Below are 17,759 nucleotides of genomic sequence, written 5' to 3' on the forward strand. Positions count from 1 at the left end.
GATTTCCTGAAATATTAACAAAAAGCTACTGTCAAATTTAAGCACTGCATTCAATAAAAACAGCTCTATGTAACCTGTGTTTTCTCCATTTCTAAATAGGCTATACCAACATGTCATATATTTTTGGAAAGCTTAGATAATGAGCTTTACATTGATGGTAACCTTTTAAAAATACCATAAAGATTTCCTGAAATATTAAGAAAATGCTACTGTCAAATTTGCATTAATTAAAAACAGCTTTATATAACCTAAATATGGCCAAATCGCAACATATATTTTGTTCATAATCCTGGAAATGTTTATGCTATCATTAAATGCTTAACATTAATAAAAAGCTCATATTTTTTAATACCAGATATGCAATAAAATAATAAAATATAACTTATTAATGCATTCCAACATAAGAAAGTGACACCTGTAACTTATTTGACGGGGCCTCCACAGGCTTTCCGTGGACAATGCATTAATAGGTCATATTTTATTAATAAGATTATTTTTTGCATAAAATCTAAAGTACAGTGCTCAGTAAACACCGTACAACAGTTTCATATACATTGTGGCTATTAAAATGGCTTAATTTGCATAAAAATGCAACGCAGCACATGTGCTGCAAATGGACCAATATTCAACCTAAATATGACCAAAACTCAACATATATTTTGTTCATAATCCTGGAAATTTTTATGCTATCATTAAATGCTTAACATTAATAAAAAGCTCATATTTTGTAATACCAGATATGCAATAAAATAATAAAATATGACTTATTAATGCATTCCAACATAAGAAAGTGACACCTGTAACTTATTTGACGGGGCCTCCACAGGCTTTCCGTGGACAATGCATTAATAGGTCATATTTTATTAATAAGATTATTTTTTTGCATAAAATCTAAAGTACTGTGCTCAGTAAACACCGTACAACTGTTTCATGTACATTGTAGCTATTAAAATGGCTTAATTTGCATAAAAATGCAACGCAGCACATGTGCTGCAAATGGACCAATATTCAACCTAAATATGACCAAATCGCAACATATATTTTGTTCATAATCCTGGAAATTTTTATGCTATCATTAAATGATTAACATGAATAAAAAGCTCATATTTTTTTAATACCAGATATGCAATAAAATAATAAAATATGACTTATTAATGCATTCCAACATAAGAAAGTGACACCTGTAACTTATTTGACGGGGCCTCCACAGGCTTTCCGTGGACAATGCATTAATAGGTCATATTTTATTAATAAGATTATTTTTTTTGCATAAAATCTAAAGTACAGTGCTCAGTAAACACCGTACAACTGTTTCATGTACATTGTAGCTATTAAAATGGCTTAATTTGCATAAAAATGCAACGCAGCACATGTGCTGCAAATGGACCAATATTCAACCTAAATATGACCAAATCGCAACATAAATTTTGTTCATAATCCTGGAAATTTTTATGCTATCATTAAATGCTTAACATTAATAAAAAGCTCATATTTTGTAATACCAGATATGCAATAAAATAATAAAATATGACTTATTAATGCATTCCAACATAAGAAAGTGACACCTGTAACTTATTTGACGGGGCCTCCACAGGCTTTCCGTGGACAATGCATTTATAGGTCATATTTTATTAATAAGATTATTTTTTGCATAAAATCTAAAGTACAGTGCTCAGTAAACACCGTACAACTGTTTCATGTACATTGTAGCTATTAAAATGGCTTAATTTGCATAAAAATGCAACGCAGCACATGTGCTGCAAATGGACCAATATTCAACCTAAATATGACCAAATCGCAACATAAATTTTGTTCATAATCCTGGAAATTTTTATGCTATCATTAAATGCTTAACATTAATAAAAAGCTCATATTTTGTAATACCAGATATGCAATAAAATAATAAAATATGACTTATTAATGCATTCCAACATAAGAAAGTGACACCTGTAACTTATTTGACGGGGCCTCCACAGGCTTTCCGTGGACAATGCATTTATAGGTCATATTTTATTAATAAGATTATTTTTTGCATAAAATCTAAAGTACAGTGCTCAGTAAACACCGTACAACAGTTTCATATACATTGTGGCTATTAAAATGGTTTAATTTGCATAAAAATGCAACGCAGCACATGTGCTGCAAATGGACCAATATTCAACCTAAATATGTCCAAATCGCAACATATATTTTGTTCATAATCCTGGAAATTTTTATGCTATCATTAAATGATTAACATGAATAAAAAGCTCATATTTTTTTAATACCAGATATGCAATAAAATAATAAAATATGACTTATTAATGCATTCCAACATAAGAAAGTGACACCTGTAACTTATTTGACGGGGCCTCCACAGGCTTTCCGTGGACAATGCATTAATAGGTCATATTTTATTAATAAGATTATTTTTTTTGCATAAAATCTAAAGTACAGTGCTCAGTAAACACCGTACAACTGTTTCATGTACATTGTAGCTATTAAAATGGCTTAATTTGCATAAAAATGCAACGCAGCACATGTGCTGCAAATGGACCAATATTCAACCTAAATATGACCAAATCGCAACATAAATTTTGTTCATAATCCTGGAAATTTTTATGCTATCATTAAATGCTTAACATTAATAAAAAGCTCATATTTTGTAATACCAGATATGCAATAAAATAATAAAATATGACTTATTAATGCATTCCAACATAAGAAAGTGACACCTGTAACTTATTTGACGGGGCCTCCACAGGCTTTCCGTGGACAATGCATTTATAGGTCATATTTTATTAATAAGATTATTTTTTGCATAAAATCTAAAGTACAGTGCTCAGTAAACACCGTACAACTGTTTCATGTACATTGTAGCTATTAAAATGGCTTAATTTGCATAAAAATGCAACGCAGCACATGTGCTGCAAATGGACCAATATTCAACCTAAATATGACCAAATCGCAACATAAATTTTGTTCATAATCCTGGAAATTTTTATGCTATCATTAAATGCTTAACATTAATAAAAAGCTCATATTTTGTAATACCAGATATGCAATAAAATAATAAAATATGACTTATTAATGCATTCCAACATAAGAAAGTGACACCTGTAACTTATTTGACGGGGCCTCCACAGGCTTTCCTTGGACAATGCATTTATAGGTCATATTTTATTAATAAGATTATTTTTTGCATAAAATCTAAAGTACAGTGCTCAGTAAACACCGTACAACTGTTTCATGTACATTGTAGCTATTAAAATGGCTTAATTTGCATAAAAATGCAACGCAGCACATGTGCTGCAAATGGACCAATATTCAACCTAAATATGACCAAATCGCAACATAAATTTTGTTCATAATCCTGGAAATTTTTATGCTATCATTAAATGCTTAACATTAATAAAAAGCTCATATTTTGTAATACCAGATATGCAATAAAATAATAAAATATGACTTATTAATGCATTCCAACATAAGAAAGTGACATCTGTAACTTATTTGACGGGGCCTCCACAGGCTTTCCGTGGACAATGCATTAATAGGTCATATTTTATTAATAAGATTATTTTTTTGCATAAAATCTAAAGTACTGTGCTCAGTAAACACCGTACAACTGTTTCATGTACATTGTAGCTAATAAAATGGCTTAATTTGCATACAATTTGACCTGTGCTTTCTCCATTTCTAAACAGGCTATACCAACATATAATATATATTTGGAAAGCTTAGATAATGACCTTTACATTGATGGTAACCTTTTAAAAATACCATAAAGATTTCCTGAAATATTAACAAAAAGCTACTGTCAAATTTCAGCACTGCATTCAATAAAAACAGCTCTATTTGACCTGTGCTTTCTCCATTTCTAAATAGGCTATACACACATATCATTTATTTTTGGAAAGCTTAGATAATGACCTTTACATTGATGGTAACCTTTTAAAAATACCATAAAGATTTCCTGAAATATTAACAAAAAGCTACTGTCAAATTTAAGCACTGCATTCAATAAAAAAGCTCTATTTGACCTGTGCTTTCTCCATTTCTAAACAGGCTATACCAACATATCATATATCTTTGGAAAGCGTAGATAATGAGCTTTACATTGATGGTAACCTTTTAAAAATACCATAAAGATTTCCTGAAATATTAACAAAAAGCTACTGTCAAATTTAAGCACTGCATTCAATAAAAACAGCTCTATGTGACCTGTGCTTTCTCCATTTCTAAATAGGCTATACCAACATGTCATATATTTTTGGAAAGCTTAGATAATGTGCTTTCCATTGATGGTAACCTTTTAAAAATACCATAAAGATTTCCTGAAATATTAACAAAAAGCTACTGTCAAATTTAAGCACTGCATTCAATAAAAACAGCTCTATGTGACCTGTGCTTTCTCCATTTCTAAATAGGCTATACCAACATGTCATATATTTTTGGAAAGCTTAGATAATGTGCTTTCCATTGATGGTAACCTTTTAAAAATACCATAAAGATTTCCTGAAATATTAACAAAAAGCTACTGTCAAATTTCAGCACTGCATTCAATAAAAACAGCTCTATGTGACCTGTGCTTTCTCCATTTCTAAACAGGCTATACCAACATATCATATATTTTTGGAAAGCTTAGATAATGACCTTTACATTGATGGTAACCTTTTAAAATTACCATAAAGATTTCCTGAAATATTAACAAAAAGCTACTGTCAAATTTCAGCACTGCATTCAATAAAAAAGCTCTATGTGACCTGTGCTTTCTCCATTTCTAAATAGGCTATACCAACATATCATATATCTTTGGAAAGCTTAGATAATGAGCTTTACATGGATGGTAACCTTTTAAAAATACCATAAAGATTTCCTGAAATATTAACAAAAAGCTACTGTCAAATTTCAGCAATGCATTCAATAAAAAAGCTCTATGTGACCTGTGCTTTCTCCATTTCTAAATAGGCTATACCAACATGTCATATATTTTTGGAAAGCTTAGATAATGAGCTTTACATTGATGGTAACCTTTTAAAAATACCATAAAGATTTCCTGAAATATTAACAAAAAGCTACTGTCAAATTTCAGCACTGCATTCAATAAAAACAGCTCTATGTGACCTGTGCTTTCTCCATTTCTAAATAGGCTATACCAACATATCATATATTTTTGGAAAGCTTAGATAATGTGCTTTCCATTGATGGTAACCTTTTAAAAATACCATAAAGATTTCCTGAAATATTAACAAAACGCTACTGTCAAATTTCAGCACTGCATTCAATAAAAACAGCTCTATGTGACCTGTGCTTTCTCCATTTCTAAATAAGCTATACCAACATATCATATATTTTTGGAAAGCTTAGATAATGACCTTTACATTGATGGTAACCTTTTAAAATTACCATAAAGATTTCCTGAAATATTAACAAAAAGCTACTGTCAAATTTAAGCACTGCATTCAATAAAAACAGCTCTATGTGACCTGTGCTTTCTCCATTTCTAAATAGGCTATACCAACATATCATATATTTTTGGAAAGCTTAGATAATGACCTTTACATTGATGGTAACCTTTTAAAATTACCATAAAGATTTCCTGAAATATTAACAAAAAGCTACTGTCAAATTTAAGCACTGCATTCAATAAAAAAACTCTATGTGACCTGTGCTTTCTCCATTTCTAAATAGGCTATACCAACATATCATATATTTTTGGAAAGCTTAGATAATGTGCTTTCCATTGATGGTAACCTTTTAAAAATACCATAAAGATTTCCTGAAATATTAACAAAACGCTACTGTCAAATTTAAGCACTGCATTCAATAAAAAAGCTCTATGTGACCTGTGCTTTCTCCATTTCTAAATAGGCTATACCAACATATCATATATCTTTGGAAAGCTTAGATAATGAGCTTTACATGGATGGTAACCTTTTAAAAATACCATAAAGATTTCCTGAAATATTAACAAAAAGCTACTGTCAAATTTCAGCAATGCATTCAATAAAAAAGCTCTATGTGACCTGTGCTTTCTCCATTTCTAAATAGGCTATACCAACATGTCATATATTTTTGGAAAGCTTAGATAATGAGCTTTACATTGATGGTAACCTTTTAAAAATACCATAAGGATTACCTGAAATATTAACAAAAAGCTACTGTCAAATTTCAGCACTGCATTCAATAAAAAAGCTCTATGTGACCTGTGCTTTCTCCATTTCTAAATAGGCTATACCAACATATCATATATTTTTGGAAAGGTTAGATAATGTGCTTTCCATTGATGGTAACCTTTTAAAAATACCATAAAGATTTCCTGAAATATTAACAAAACGCTACTGTCAAATTTAAGCACTGCATTCAATAAAAAAGCTCTATGTGACCTGTGCTTTCTCCATTTCTAAATAGGCTATACCAACATATCATATATCTTTGGAAAGCTTAGATAATGAGCTTTACATGGATGGTAACCTTTTAAAAATACCATAAAGATTTCCTGAAATATTAACAAAAAGCTACTGTCAAATTTCAGCAATGCATTCAATAAAAAAGCTCTATGTGACCTGTGCTTTCTCCATTTCTAAATAGGCTATACCAACATGTCATATATTTTTGGAAAGCTTAGATAATGAGCTTTACATTGATGGTAACCTTTTAAAAATACCATAAGGATTACCTGAAATATTAACAAAAAGCTACTGTCAAATTTCAGCAATGCATTCAATAAAAAAGCTCTATGTGACCTGTGCTTTCTCCATTTCTAAATAGGCTATACCAACATATCATATATTTTTGGAAAGCTTAGATAATGAGCTTTCCATTGATGGTAACCTTTTAAAAATACCATAAAGATTTGCTGAAATATTAACAAAAAGCTACTGTCAAATTTCAGCAATGCATTCAATAAAAAAGCTCTATGTGACCTGTGCTTTCTCCATTTCTAAATAGGCTATACCAACATGTCATATATTTTTGGAAAGCTTAGATAATGAGCTTTACATTGATGGTAACCTTTTAAAAATACCATAAAGATTTGCTGAAATATTAACAAAAAGCTACTGTCAAATTTCAGCACTGCATTCAATAAAAAAGCTCTATGTGACCTGTGCTTTCTCCATTTCTAAATAGGCTATACCAACATATCATATATCTTTGGAAAGCTTAGATAATGAGCTTTACATGGATGGTAACCTTTTAAAAATACCATAAAGATTTCCTGAAATATTAACAAAAAGCTACTGTCAAATTTCAGCAATGCATTCAATAAAAAAGCTCTATGTGACCTGTGCTTTCTCCATTTCTAAATAGGCTATACCAACATGTCATATATTTTTGGAAAGCTTAGATAATGAGCTTTACATTGATGGTAACCTTTTAAAAATACCATAAAGATTTCCTGAAATATTAACAAAAAGCTACTGTCAAATTTCAGCACTGCATTCAATAAAAACAGCTCTATGTGACCTGTGCTTTCTCCATTTCTAAATAAGCTATACCAACATATCATATATTTTTGGAAAGCTTAGATAATGTGCTTTCCATTGATGGTAAGGTAACCTTTTAAAAATACCATAAAGATTTCCTGAAATATTAACAAAAAGCTACTGTCAAATTTCAGCACTGCATTCAATAAAAACAGCTCTATGTGACCTGTGCTTTCTCCATTTCTAAATAAGCTATACCAACATATCATATATTTTTGGAAAGCTTAGATAATGTGCTTTCCATTGATGGTAAGGTAACCTTTTAAAAATACCATAAAGATTTCCTGAAATATTAACAAAAAGCTACTGTCAAATTTCAGCACTGCATTCAATAAAAACAGCTCTATGTGACCTGTGCTTTCTCCATTTCTAAACAGGCTATACCAACATATCATATATTTTTGGAAAGCTTAGATAATGACCTTTACATTGATGGTAACCTTTTAAAATTACCATAAAGATTTCCTGAAATATTAACAAAAAGCTACTGTCAAATTTCAGCACTGCATTCAATAAAAAAGCTCTATGTGACCTGTGCTTTCTCCATTTCTAAATAGGCTATACCAACATATCATATATCTTTGGAAAGCTTAGATAATGAGCTTTACATGGATGGTAACCTTTTAAAAATACCATAAAGATTTCCTGAAATATTAACAAAAAGCTACTGTCAAATTTCAGCAATGCATTCAATAAAAAAGCTCTATGTGACCTGTGCTTTCTCCATTTCTAAATAGGCTATACCAACATATCATATATCTTTGGAAAGCTTAGATAATGAGCTTTACATGGATGGTAACCTTTTAAAAATACCATAAAGATTTCCTGAAATATTAACAAAACGCTACTGTCAAATTTCAGCACTGCATTCAATAAAAACAGCTCTATGTGACCTGTGCTTTCTCCATTTCTAAATAAGCTATACCAACATATCATATATTTTTGGAAAGCTTAGATAATGACCTTTACATTGATGGTAACCTTTTAAAATTACCATAAAGATTTCCTGAAATATTAACAAAAAGCTACTGTCAAATTTAAGCACTGCATTCAATAAAAACAGCTCTATGTGACCTGTGCTTTCTCCATTTCTAAATAGGCTATACCAACATATCATATATTTTTGGAAAGCTTAGATAATGACCTTTACATTGATGGTAACCTTTTAAAATTACCATAAAGATTTCCTGAAATATTAACAAAAAGCTACTGTCAAATTTAAGCACTGCATTCAATAAAAAAACTCTATGTGACCTGTGCTTTCTCCATTTCTAAATAGGCTATACCAACATATCATATATTTTTGGAAAGCTTAGATAATGTGCTTTCCATTGATGGTAACCTTTTAAAAATACCATAAAGATTTCCTGAAATATTAACAAAACGCTACTGTCAAATTTCAGCACTGCATTCAATAAAAACAGCTCTATGTGACCTGTGCTTTCTCCATTTCTAAATAAGCTATACCAACATGTCATATATTTTTGGAAAGCTTAGATAATGACCTTTACATTGATGGTAACCTTTTAAAATTACCATAAAGATTTCCTGAAATATTAACAAAAAGCTACTGTCAAATTTCAGCACTGCATTCAATAAAAAAGCTCTATGTGACCTGTGCTTTCTCCATTTCTAAATAGGCTATACCAACATATCATATATTTTTGGAAAGCTTAGATAATGACCTTTACATTGATGGTAACCTTTTAAAATTACCATAAAGATTTCCTGAAATATTAACAAAAAGCTACTGTCAAATTTCAGCACTGCATTCAATAAAAAAGCTCTATGTGACCTGTGCTTTCTCCATTTCTAAATAGGCTATACCAACATGTCATATATTTTTGGAAAGCTTAGATAATGAGCTTTACATTGATGGTAACCTTTTAAAAATACCATAAGGATTTCCTGAAATATTAACAAAAAGCTACTGTCAAATTTCAGCACTGCATTCAATAAAAACAGCTCTATGTGACCTGTGCTTTCTCCATTTCTAAATAGGCTATACCAACATGTCATATATTTTTGGAAAGCTTAGATAATGTGCTTTCCATTGATGGTAACCTTTTAAAAATACCATAAAGATTTGCTGAAATATTAACAAAAAGCTACTGTCAAATTTCAGCACTGCATTCAATAAAAACAGCTCTATGTGACCTGTGCTTTCTCCATTTCTAAATAAGCTATACCAACATGTCATATATTTTTGGAAAGCTTAGATAATGAGCTTTACATTGATGGTAACCTTTTAAAATTACCATAAAGATTTCCTGAAATATTAACAAAAAGCTACTGTCAAATTTAAGCACTGCATTCAATAAAAAAAACTCTATGTGACCTGTGCTTTCTCCATTTCTAAATAGGCTATACCAACATGTCATATATTTTTGGAAAGCTTAGATAATGTGCTTTCCATTGATGGTAACCTTTTAAAAATACCATAAAGATTTGCTGAAATATTAACAAAAAGCTACTGTCAAATTTAAGCACTGCATTCAATAAAAACAGCTCTATGTGACCTGTGCTTTCTCCATTTCTAAATAGGCTATACCAACATATCATATATTTTTGGAAAGCTTAGATAATGACCTTTACATTGATGGTAACCTTTTAAAATTACCATAAAGATTTCCTGAAATATTAACAAAAAGCTACTGTCAAATTTAAGCACTGCATTCAATAAAAAAACTCTATGTGACCTGTGCTTTCTCCATTTCTAAATAGGCTATACCAACATGTCATATATTTTTGGAAAGCTTAGATAATGTGCTTTCCATTGATGGTAACCTTTTAAAAATACCATAAAGATTTCCTGAAATATTAACAAAAAGCTACTGTCAAATTTCAGCAATGCATTCAATAAAAAAGCTCTATGTGACCTGTGCTTTCTCCATTTCTAAATAGGCTATACCAACATGTCATATATTTTTGGAAAGCTTAGATAATGTGCTTTCCATTGATGGTAACCTTTTAAAAATACCATAAAGATTTGCTGAAATATTAACAAAAAGCTACTGTCAAATTTCAGCACTGCATTCAATAAAAACAGCTCTATGTGACCTGTGCTTTCTCCATTTCTAAATAAGCTATACCAACATGTCATATATTTTTGGAAAGCTTAGATAATGAGCTTTACATTGATGGTAACCTTTTAAAATTACCATAAAGATTTCCTGAAATATTAACAAAAAGCTACTGTCAAATTTAAGCACTGCATTCAATAAAAAAAACTCTATGTGACCTGTGCTTTCTCCATTTCTAAATAGGCTATACCAACATGTCATATATTTTTGGAAAGCTTAGATAATGTGCTTTCCATTGATGGTAACCTTTTAAAAATACCATAAAGATTTGCTGAAATATTAACAAAAAGCTACTGTCAAATTTAAGCACTGCATTCAATAAAAACAGCTCTATGTGACCTGTGCTTTCTCCATTTCTAAATAGGCTATACCAACATATCATATATTTTTGGAAAGCTTAGATAATGAGCTTTACATTGATGGTAACCTTTTAAAATTACCATAAAGATTTCCTGAAATATTAACAAAAAGCTACTGTCAAATTTAAGCACTGCATTCAATAAAAAAACTCTATGTGACCTGTGCTTTCTCCATTTCTAAATAGGCTATACCAACATGTCATATATTTTTGGAAAGCTTAGATAATGAGCTTTACATTGATGGTAACCTTTTAAAATTACCATAAAGATTTCCTGAAATATTAACAAAAAGCTACTGTCAAATTTAAGCACTGCATTCAATAAAAAAACTCTATGTGACCTGTGCTTTCTCCATTTCTAAATAGGCTATACCAACATATCATATATTTTTGGAAAGCTTAGATAATGACCTTTACATTGATGGTAACCTTTTAAAATTACCATAAAGATTTCCTGAAATATTAACAAAAAGCTACTGTCAAATTTAAGCACTGCATTCAATAAAAAAACTCTATGTGACCTGTGCTTTCTCCATGTCTAAATAGGCTATACCAACATATCATATATTTTTGGAAAGCTTAGATAATGAGCTTTCCATTGATGGTAACCTTTTAAAAATACCATAAAGATTTCCTGAAATATTAACAAAACGCTACTGTCAAATTTCAGCACTGCATTCAATAAAAACAGCTCTATGTGACCTGTGCTTTCTCCATTTCTAAATAAGCTTTACCAACATATCATATATTTTTGGAAAGCTTAGATAATGAGCTTTACATTGATGGTAACCTTTTAAAAATACCATAAAGATTGCCTGAAATATAAAAATAAAGCTACTGTCAAATTTAAGCACTGCATTCAATAAAAAAAGCTCTATTTGACCTATGCTTTCTCCATTTCTAAATAGGCTATACCAACATATCATATATCTCTGGAAAGCTTAGATAATGAGCTTTACATTGATGGTAACCTTTAAAATTTACCATAAAGATTTCCTGAAATATTAACAAAAAGCTACTGTCAAATTTAAGCACTGCATTCAATAAAAAAAGCTCTATTTGACCTGTGCTTTCTCCATTTATAAACAGGCTATACCAACATATCATATATCTTTGGAAAGCTTAGATAATGAGCTTTACATTGATGGTAACCTTTTAAAAATACCATAAAGATTTCCTGAAATATTAATAAAAAGCTAATGTCAAATTTCAGCACTGCATTCAATAAAAACAGCTCTATTTGACCTGTGCTTTCTCCATTTCTAAATAGGCTATACCAACATGTCATATATTTTTGGAAAGCTTAGATAATGAGCTTTACATGGATGGTAACCTTTTAAAAATACCATAAAGATTTGCTGAAATATTAACAAAAAGCTACTGTCAAATTTCAGCACTGCATTCAATAAAAAAAGCTCTATTTGACCTGTGCTTTCTCCATTTCTAAATAGGCTATACCAACATATCATATATCTTTGGAAAGCTTAGATAATGAGCTTTACATGGATGGTAACCTTTTAAAAATGCCATAAAGATTTCCTGAAATATTAATAAAAAGCTACTGTCAAATTTCAGCACTGCATTCAATAAAAAAAGCTCTATTTGACCTGTGCTTTCTCCATTTCTAAATAGGCTATACCAACATGTCATATATTTTTGGAAAGCTTAGATAATGAGCTTTACATTGATGGTAACCTTTTAAAATTACCATAAAGATTTCCTGAAATATTAACAAAAAGCTACTGTCAAATTTCAGCACTGCATTCAATAAAAACAGCTCTATGTAACCTGTGTTTTCTCCATTTCTAAATAGGCTATACCAACATATCATATATCTTTGGAAAGCTTAGATAATGAGCTTTACATGGATGGTAACCTTTTAAAAATACCATAAAGATTTCCTGAAATATTAATAAAAAGCTACTGTCAAATTTCAGCACTGCATTCAATAAAAAAAGCTCTATTTGACCTGTGCTTTCTCCATTTATAAACAGGCTATACCAACATATCATATATCTTTGGAAAGCTTAGATAATGAGCTTTACATGGATGGTAACCTTTTAAAATTACCATAAAGATTTCCTGAAATATTAACAAAAAGCTACTGTCAAATTTAAGCACTGCATTCAATAAAAAAAGCTCTATTTGACCTGTGCTTTCTCCATTTATAAACAGGCTATACCAACATATCATATATCTCTGGAAAGCTTAGATAATGAGCTTTACATTGATGGTAACCTTTTAAAAATACCATAAAGATTTCCTGAAATATTAATAAAAAGCTACTGTCAAATTTCAGCACTGCATTCAATAAAAAAAGCTCTATTTGACCTGTGCTTTCTCCATTTCTAAATAGGCTATACCAACATATCATATATCTTTGGAAAGCTTAGATAATGAGCTTTACATTGATGGTAACCTTTTAAAAATACCATAAAGATTTCCTGAAATATTAATAAAAAGCTACTGTCAAATTTCAGCACTGCATTCAATAAAAAAAGCTCTATTTGACCTGTGCTTTCTCCATTTATAAACAGGCTATACCAACATATCATATATCTTTGGAAAGCTTAGATAATGAGCTTTACATGGATGGTTACCTTTTAAAAATACCATAAAGATTTCCTGAAATATTAATAAAAAGCTACTGTCAAATTTCAGCACTGCATTCAATAAAAACAGCTCTATTTGACCTGTGCTTTCTCCATTTCTAAATAGGCTATACCAACATATCATATATCTCTGGAAAGCTTAGATAATGAGCTTTACATTGATGGTAACCTTTAAAATTTACCATAAAGATTTCCTGAAATATTAACAAAAAGCTACTGTCAAATTTAAGCACTGCATTCAATAAAAAAAGCTCTATTTGACCTGTGCTTTCTCCTTTCTAAACAGGCTATACCAACATATCATATATATTTGGAAAGCTTAGATAATGAGCTTTACATTGCTGGTAACCTTTTAAGAATACCATAAAGATTTCCTGAAATATTAACAAAAAGCTACTGTCAAATTTAAGCACTGCATTCAATAAAAACAGCTCTATGTGACCTGTGCTTTCTCCATTTATAAACAGGCTATACCAACATATCATATATCTTTGGAAAGCTTAGATAATGAGCTTTACATTGATGGTAACCTTTTAAAATTACCATAAAGATTTCCTGAAATATTAACAAAATGCTACTGTCAAATTTGCATTAATTAAAAACAGCTCTATATAACCTAAATATGGCCAAATCGCAACATATATTTTGTTCATAATCCTGGAAATGTTTATGCTATCATTAAATGCTTAACATTAATAAATAGCTCATATTTTTTAATACCAGATATGCAATAAAATAATAAAATATGACTTATTAATGCATTCCAACATAAGAAAGTGACACCTGTAACTTATTTGACGGGGCCTCCACATGCTTTCCGTGGACAATGCATTAATAGGTCATATTTTATTAATAAGATTATTGTTTTGCATAAAATCTAAAGTACTGTGCTCAGTAAACACCGTACAACTGTTTCATATACATTGTGGCTATTAAAATGGCTTAATTTGCATAAAAATGCAACGCAGCACATGTGCTGCAAATGGACCAATATTCAACCTAAATATGACCAAATTGCAACATAAATTTTGTTCATAATCCTGGAAATTTTTATGCTATCATTAAATGCTTAACATTAATAAAAAGCTCATATTTTTTAATACCAGATATGCAATAAAATAATAAAATATGACTTATTAATGCATTCCAACATAAGAAAGTGACACCTGTAACTTATTTGACGGGGCCTCCACAGGCTTTCCGTGGACAATGCATTAATAGGTCATATTTTATTAATAAGATTATTTTTTTGCATAAAATCTAAAGTACAGTGCTCAGTAAACACCGTACAACAGTTTCATATACATTGTGACTATTAAAATGGCTTAATTTGCATAAAAATGCAACGCAGCACATGTGCTGCAAATGGACCAATATTCAACCTAAATATGACCAAATCGCAACATATGTTTTGTTCATAATCCTGGAAATTTTTATGCTATCATTAAATGCTTAACATTAATAAAAAGCTCATATTTTTTTAATACCAGATATGCAATAAAATAATAAAATATGACTTATTAATGCATTCCAACATAAGAAAGTGACACCTGTAACTTATTTGACGGGGCCTCCACAAGCTTTCCGTGGACAATGCATTAATAGGTCATGTTTTATTAATAAGATTATTTTTTTGCATAAAATCTAAAGTACAGTGCTCAGTAAACACCGTACAACAGTTTCATATACATTGTGACTATTAAAATGGCTTAATTTGCATAAAAATGCAACGCAGCACATGTGCTGCAAATGGACCAATATTCAACCTAAATATGACCAAATCGCAACATAAATTTTGTTCATAATGCTGGAAATTTGTATGCTATCATTAAATGCTTAACATTAATAAAAAGCTCATATTTTTTTTAATACCAGATATGCAATAAAATAATCTTATTAATAAAATATGACTTATTAATGCATTCCAATATAAGAAAGTGACACCTGTAACTTATTTGACGGGGCCTCCACAGGCTTTCCGTGGACAATGCATTAATAGGTCATATTTTATTAATAAGATAAATTACATGTCCATTGACGTACATGTCCATTTCGGGGCGATCTGACCTTCCTGTCTCACTGTCCGCAAAACACCTAGGAAAATGAATGGAATAAGTTGCGTGTGTCAATGGCTCCCGTTCGGCCCCTGGGGGTCCTAGGGGCCCCAAACTTCACGTGCTGGTAACCTAGGGGCCCCCGAATACCATATTGAGAGGATGAGCCTCTACCCGAACGCCAAGTTGTTTGTGCACATTTTGGAAAAAATCTCTCACACAGGCCTGTTGCTCACATAGGGCCTAAAACCCTTTTGATTTAACTGAAGTGACCTGACGTGAAAAGATTTATGAACTGCAGAAACACATGCTTAGAAGTGATCTATACTTCCGAAACTCTGGCCCCCGAGTCGGGGGCCCCTAGGCTACCACCGTACCGAATTTCGAGGTCCTGTGACCTTTTGACCCCTGTATACCCAAGATCCCACTTGCAACTTATTTCAATGGAAACTTCATAGGTGGTTTGCGGTCAAGGGGTCTTTTTTGGCCGATCGAGGCAGATACGGACACGGAACTCCGGACACTGTCCCGGGGGACCGTGACGTGACACACATGTAAATTTCGGGGCGATCTGACCTTCCTGTCTCTCTGTCCACAAAACACCTAAGAAAATGAATGGAATAAGTTGCCCGTGTCAATGGCTCCCGTTCGGCCCCTGGGGGTCCTAGGGGCCCCAAACTTCACGTGCTGGTAGCCTAGGGGCCCCCGAATACCATATTGAGTGGACGAGCGTCTACCCGAACGCCAAGTTGTTTGTGCACATTTTGGAAAAAATCTCTCACACAGGCCTGTTGCTCACATAGGGCCTAAAACCCTTTTGATTTAACTGAAGTGACCTGACGTGAAAAGATTTATGAACTGCAGAAACACATGCTTAGAAGTGATCTATACTTCCGAAACTCTGGCCCCCGAGTCGGGGGCCCCTAGGCTACCACCGTGCCGAATTTCGAGGTCCTGTGACCTTTTGACCCCTGTATACCCAACATACCACTTGCAACTTATTTCAATGGAAACTTCACAGGTGGTTTGTGGTCAAGGTTTTTTTTTTGGCCAATTAAGTAGATACGGACACGGAACTCCACACGCTGTCCCAGGGGACCGTGACGTGACATATATATCAATTTCGGGCCGATCGGACACTGTCACATTTTTTGGAACAACGTAGAAACTCGAAACTTTGGATCTCACATCGGGGCCCCCTCGGCTACCCTTGTATAGAATCTCGAGGTATTATGACCTTTTGAAGCCAAGATATAGATACATCCTGCTTTGACAAAAAAAAAAGTTGTTACGGGTCAAAAAAGGTGTTCCGTGGCACTACGGCGAAGTTTGGGTGGACAGTGGTCAAAATATGCACTTTGCGGTCATTTAGGTGGTTAGTGGTCAAAAAAGGCGTTCCGTGTCAATACGGCGAAGTTTAGGTGGACAGTGGTCAAAATAGGCCCTTTGCGGTCATTTAGGTGGTTAGTGGTCAAAATAGGTGTTCCGTGGCACTGAGGAAGACTATGGTGAAGTTTAGGTGGACAGTGGTCAAAATAGGCACTTTGCGGTCATTTAGGTGGTTATTGGTCAAAATAGGCGTTCCGTGGCACTGAGGAAGACTATGATGAAGTTTAGGTGGACAGTGGTCAAAATAGGCCCTTTGCGGTCATTTAGGTGGTTATTGGTCAAAATAGGCGTTCCGTGGCACTGAGGAAGACTATGGTGAAGTTTAGGTGGACAGTGGTCAAAATAGGCACTTTGCGGTCATTTAGGTGGTTATTGGTCAAAATAGGCGTTCCGTGGCACTGAGGAAGACTATGATGAAGTTTAGGTGGACAGTGGTCAAAATAGGCACTTTGCGGTCATTTAGGTGGTTATTGGTCAAAATAGGCGTTCCGTGGCACTGAGGAAGACTATGGTGAAGTTTAGGTGGACAGTGGTCAAAATAGGCACTTTGCGGTCATTTAGGTGGTTATTGGTCAAAATAGGCGTTCCGTGGCACTGAGGAAGACTATGATGAAGTTTAGGTGGACAGTGGTCAAAATAGGCACTTTGCGGTCATTTAGGTGGTTATTGGTCAAAATAGGCGTTCCGTGGCACTGAGGAAGACTATGGTGAAGTTTAGGTGGACAGTGGTCAAAATAGGCACTTTTCGGTCATTTAGGTGGTTATTGGTCAAAATAGGCGTTCCGTGGCACTGAGGA

The 17,759-nt window shown here is 32.4% G+C and overlaps 1 long non-coding RNA gene across 1 annotated transcript in view; it reads right to left on the reverse strand.

Moving 5' to 3' along the window:
* LOC306884153 overlaps positions 1 to 17,759 on the reverse strand; it is a 69,898-nt gene that overhangs the window by 48,902 nt on the left and 3,237 nt on the right. The window lies entirely within an intron of this gene.

Source organism: Barbus barbus (genome assembly GCF_936440315.1).
Source record: "Barbus barbus genome assembly, chromosome: 18".
In the NCBI taxonomy this organism is placed as follows: Eukaryota; Metazoa; Chordata; class Actinopteri; order Cypriniformes; family Cyprinidae; genus Barbus; species Barbus barbus.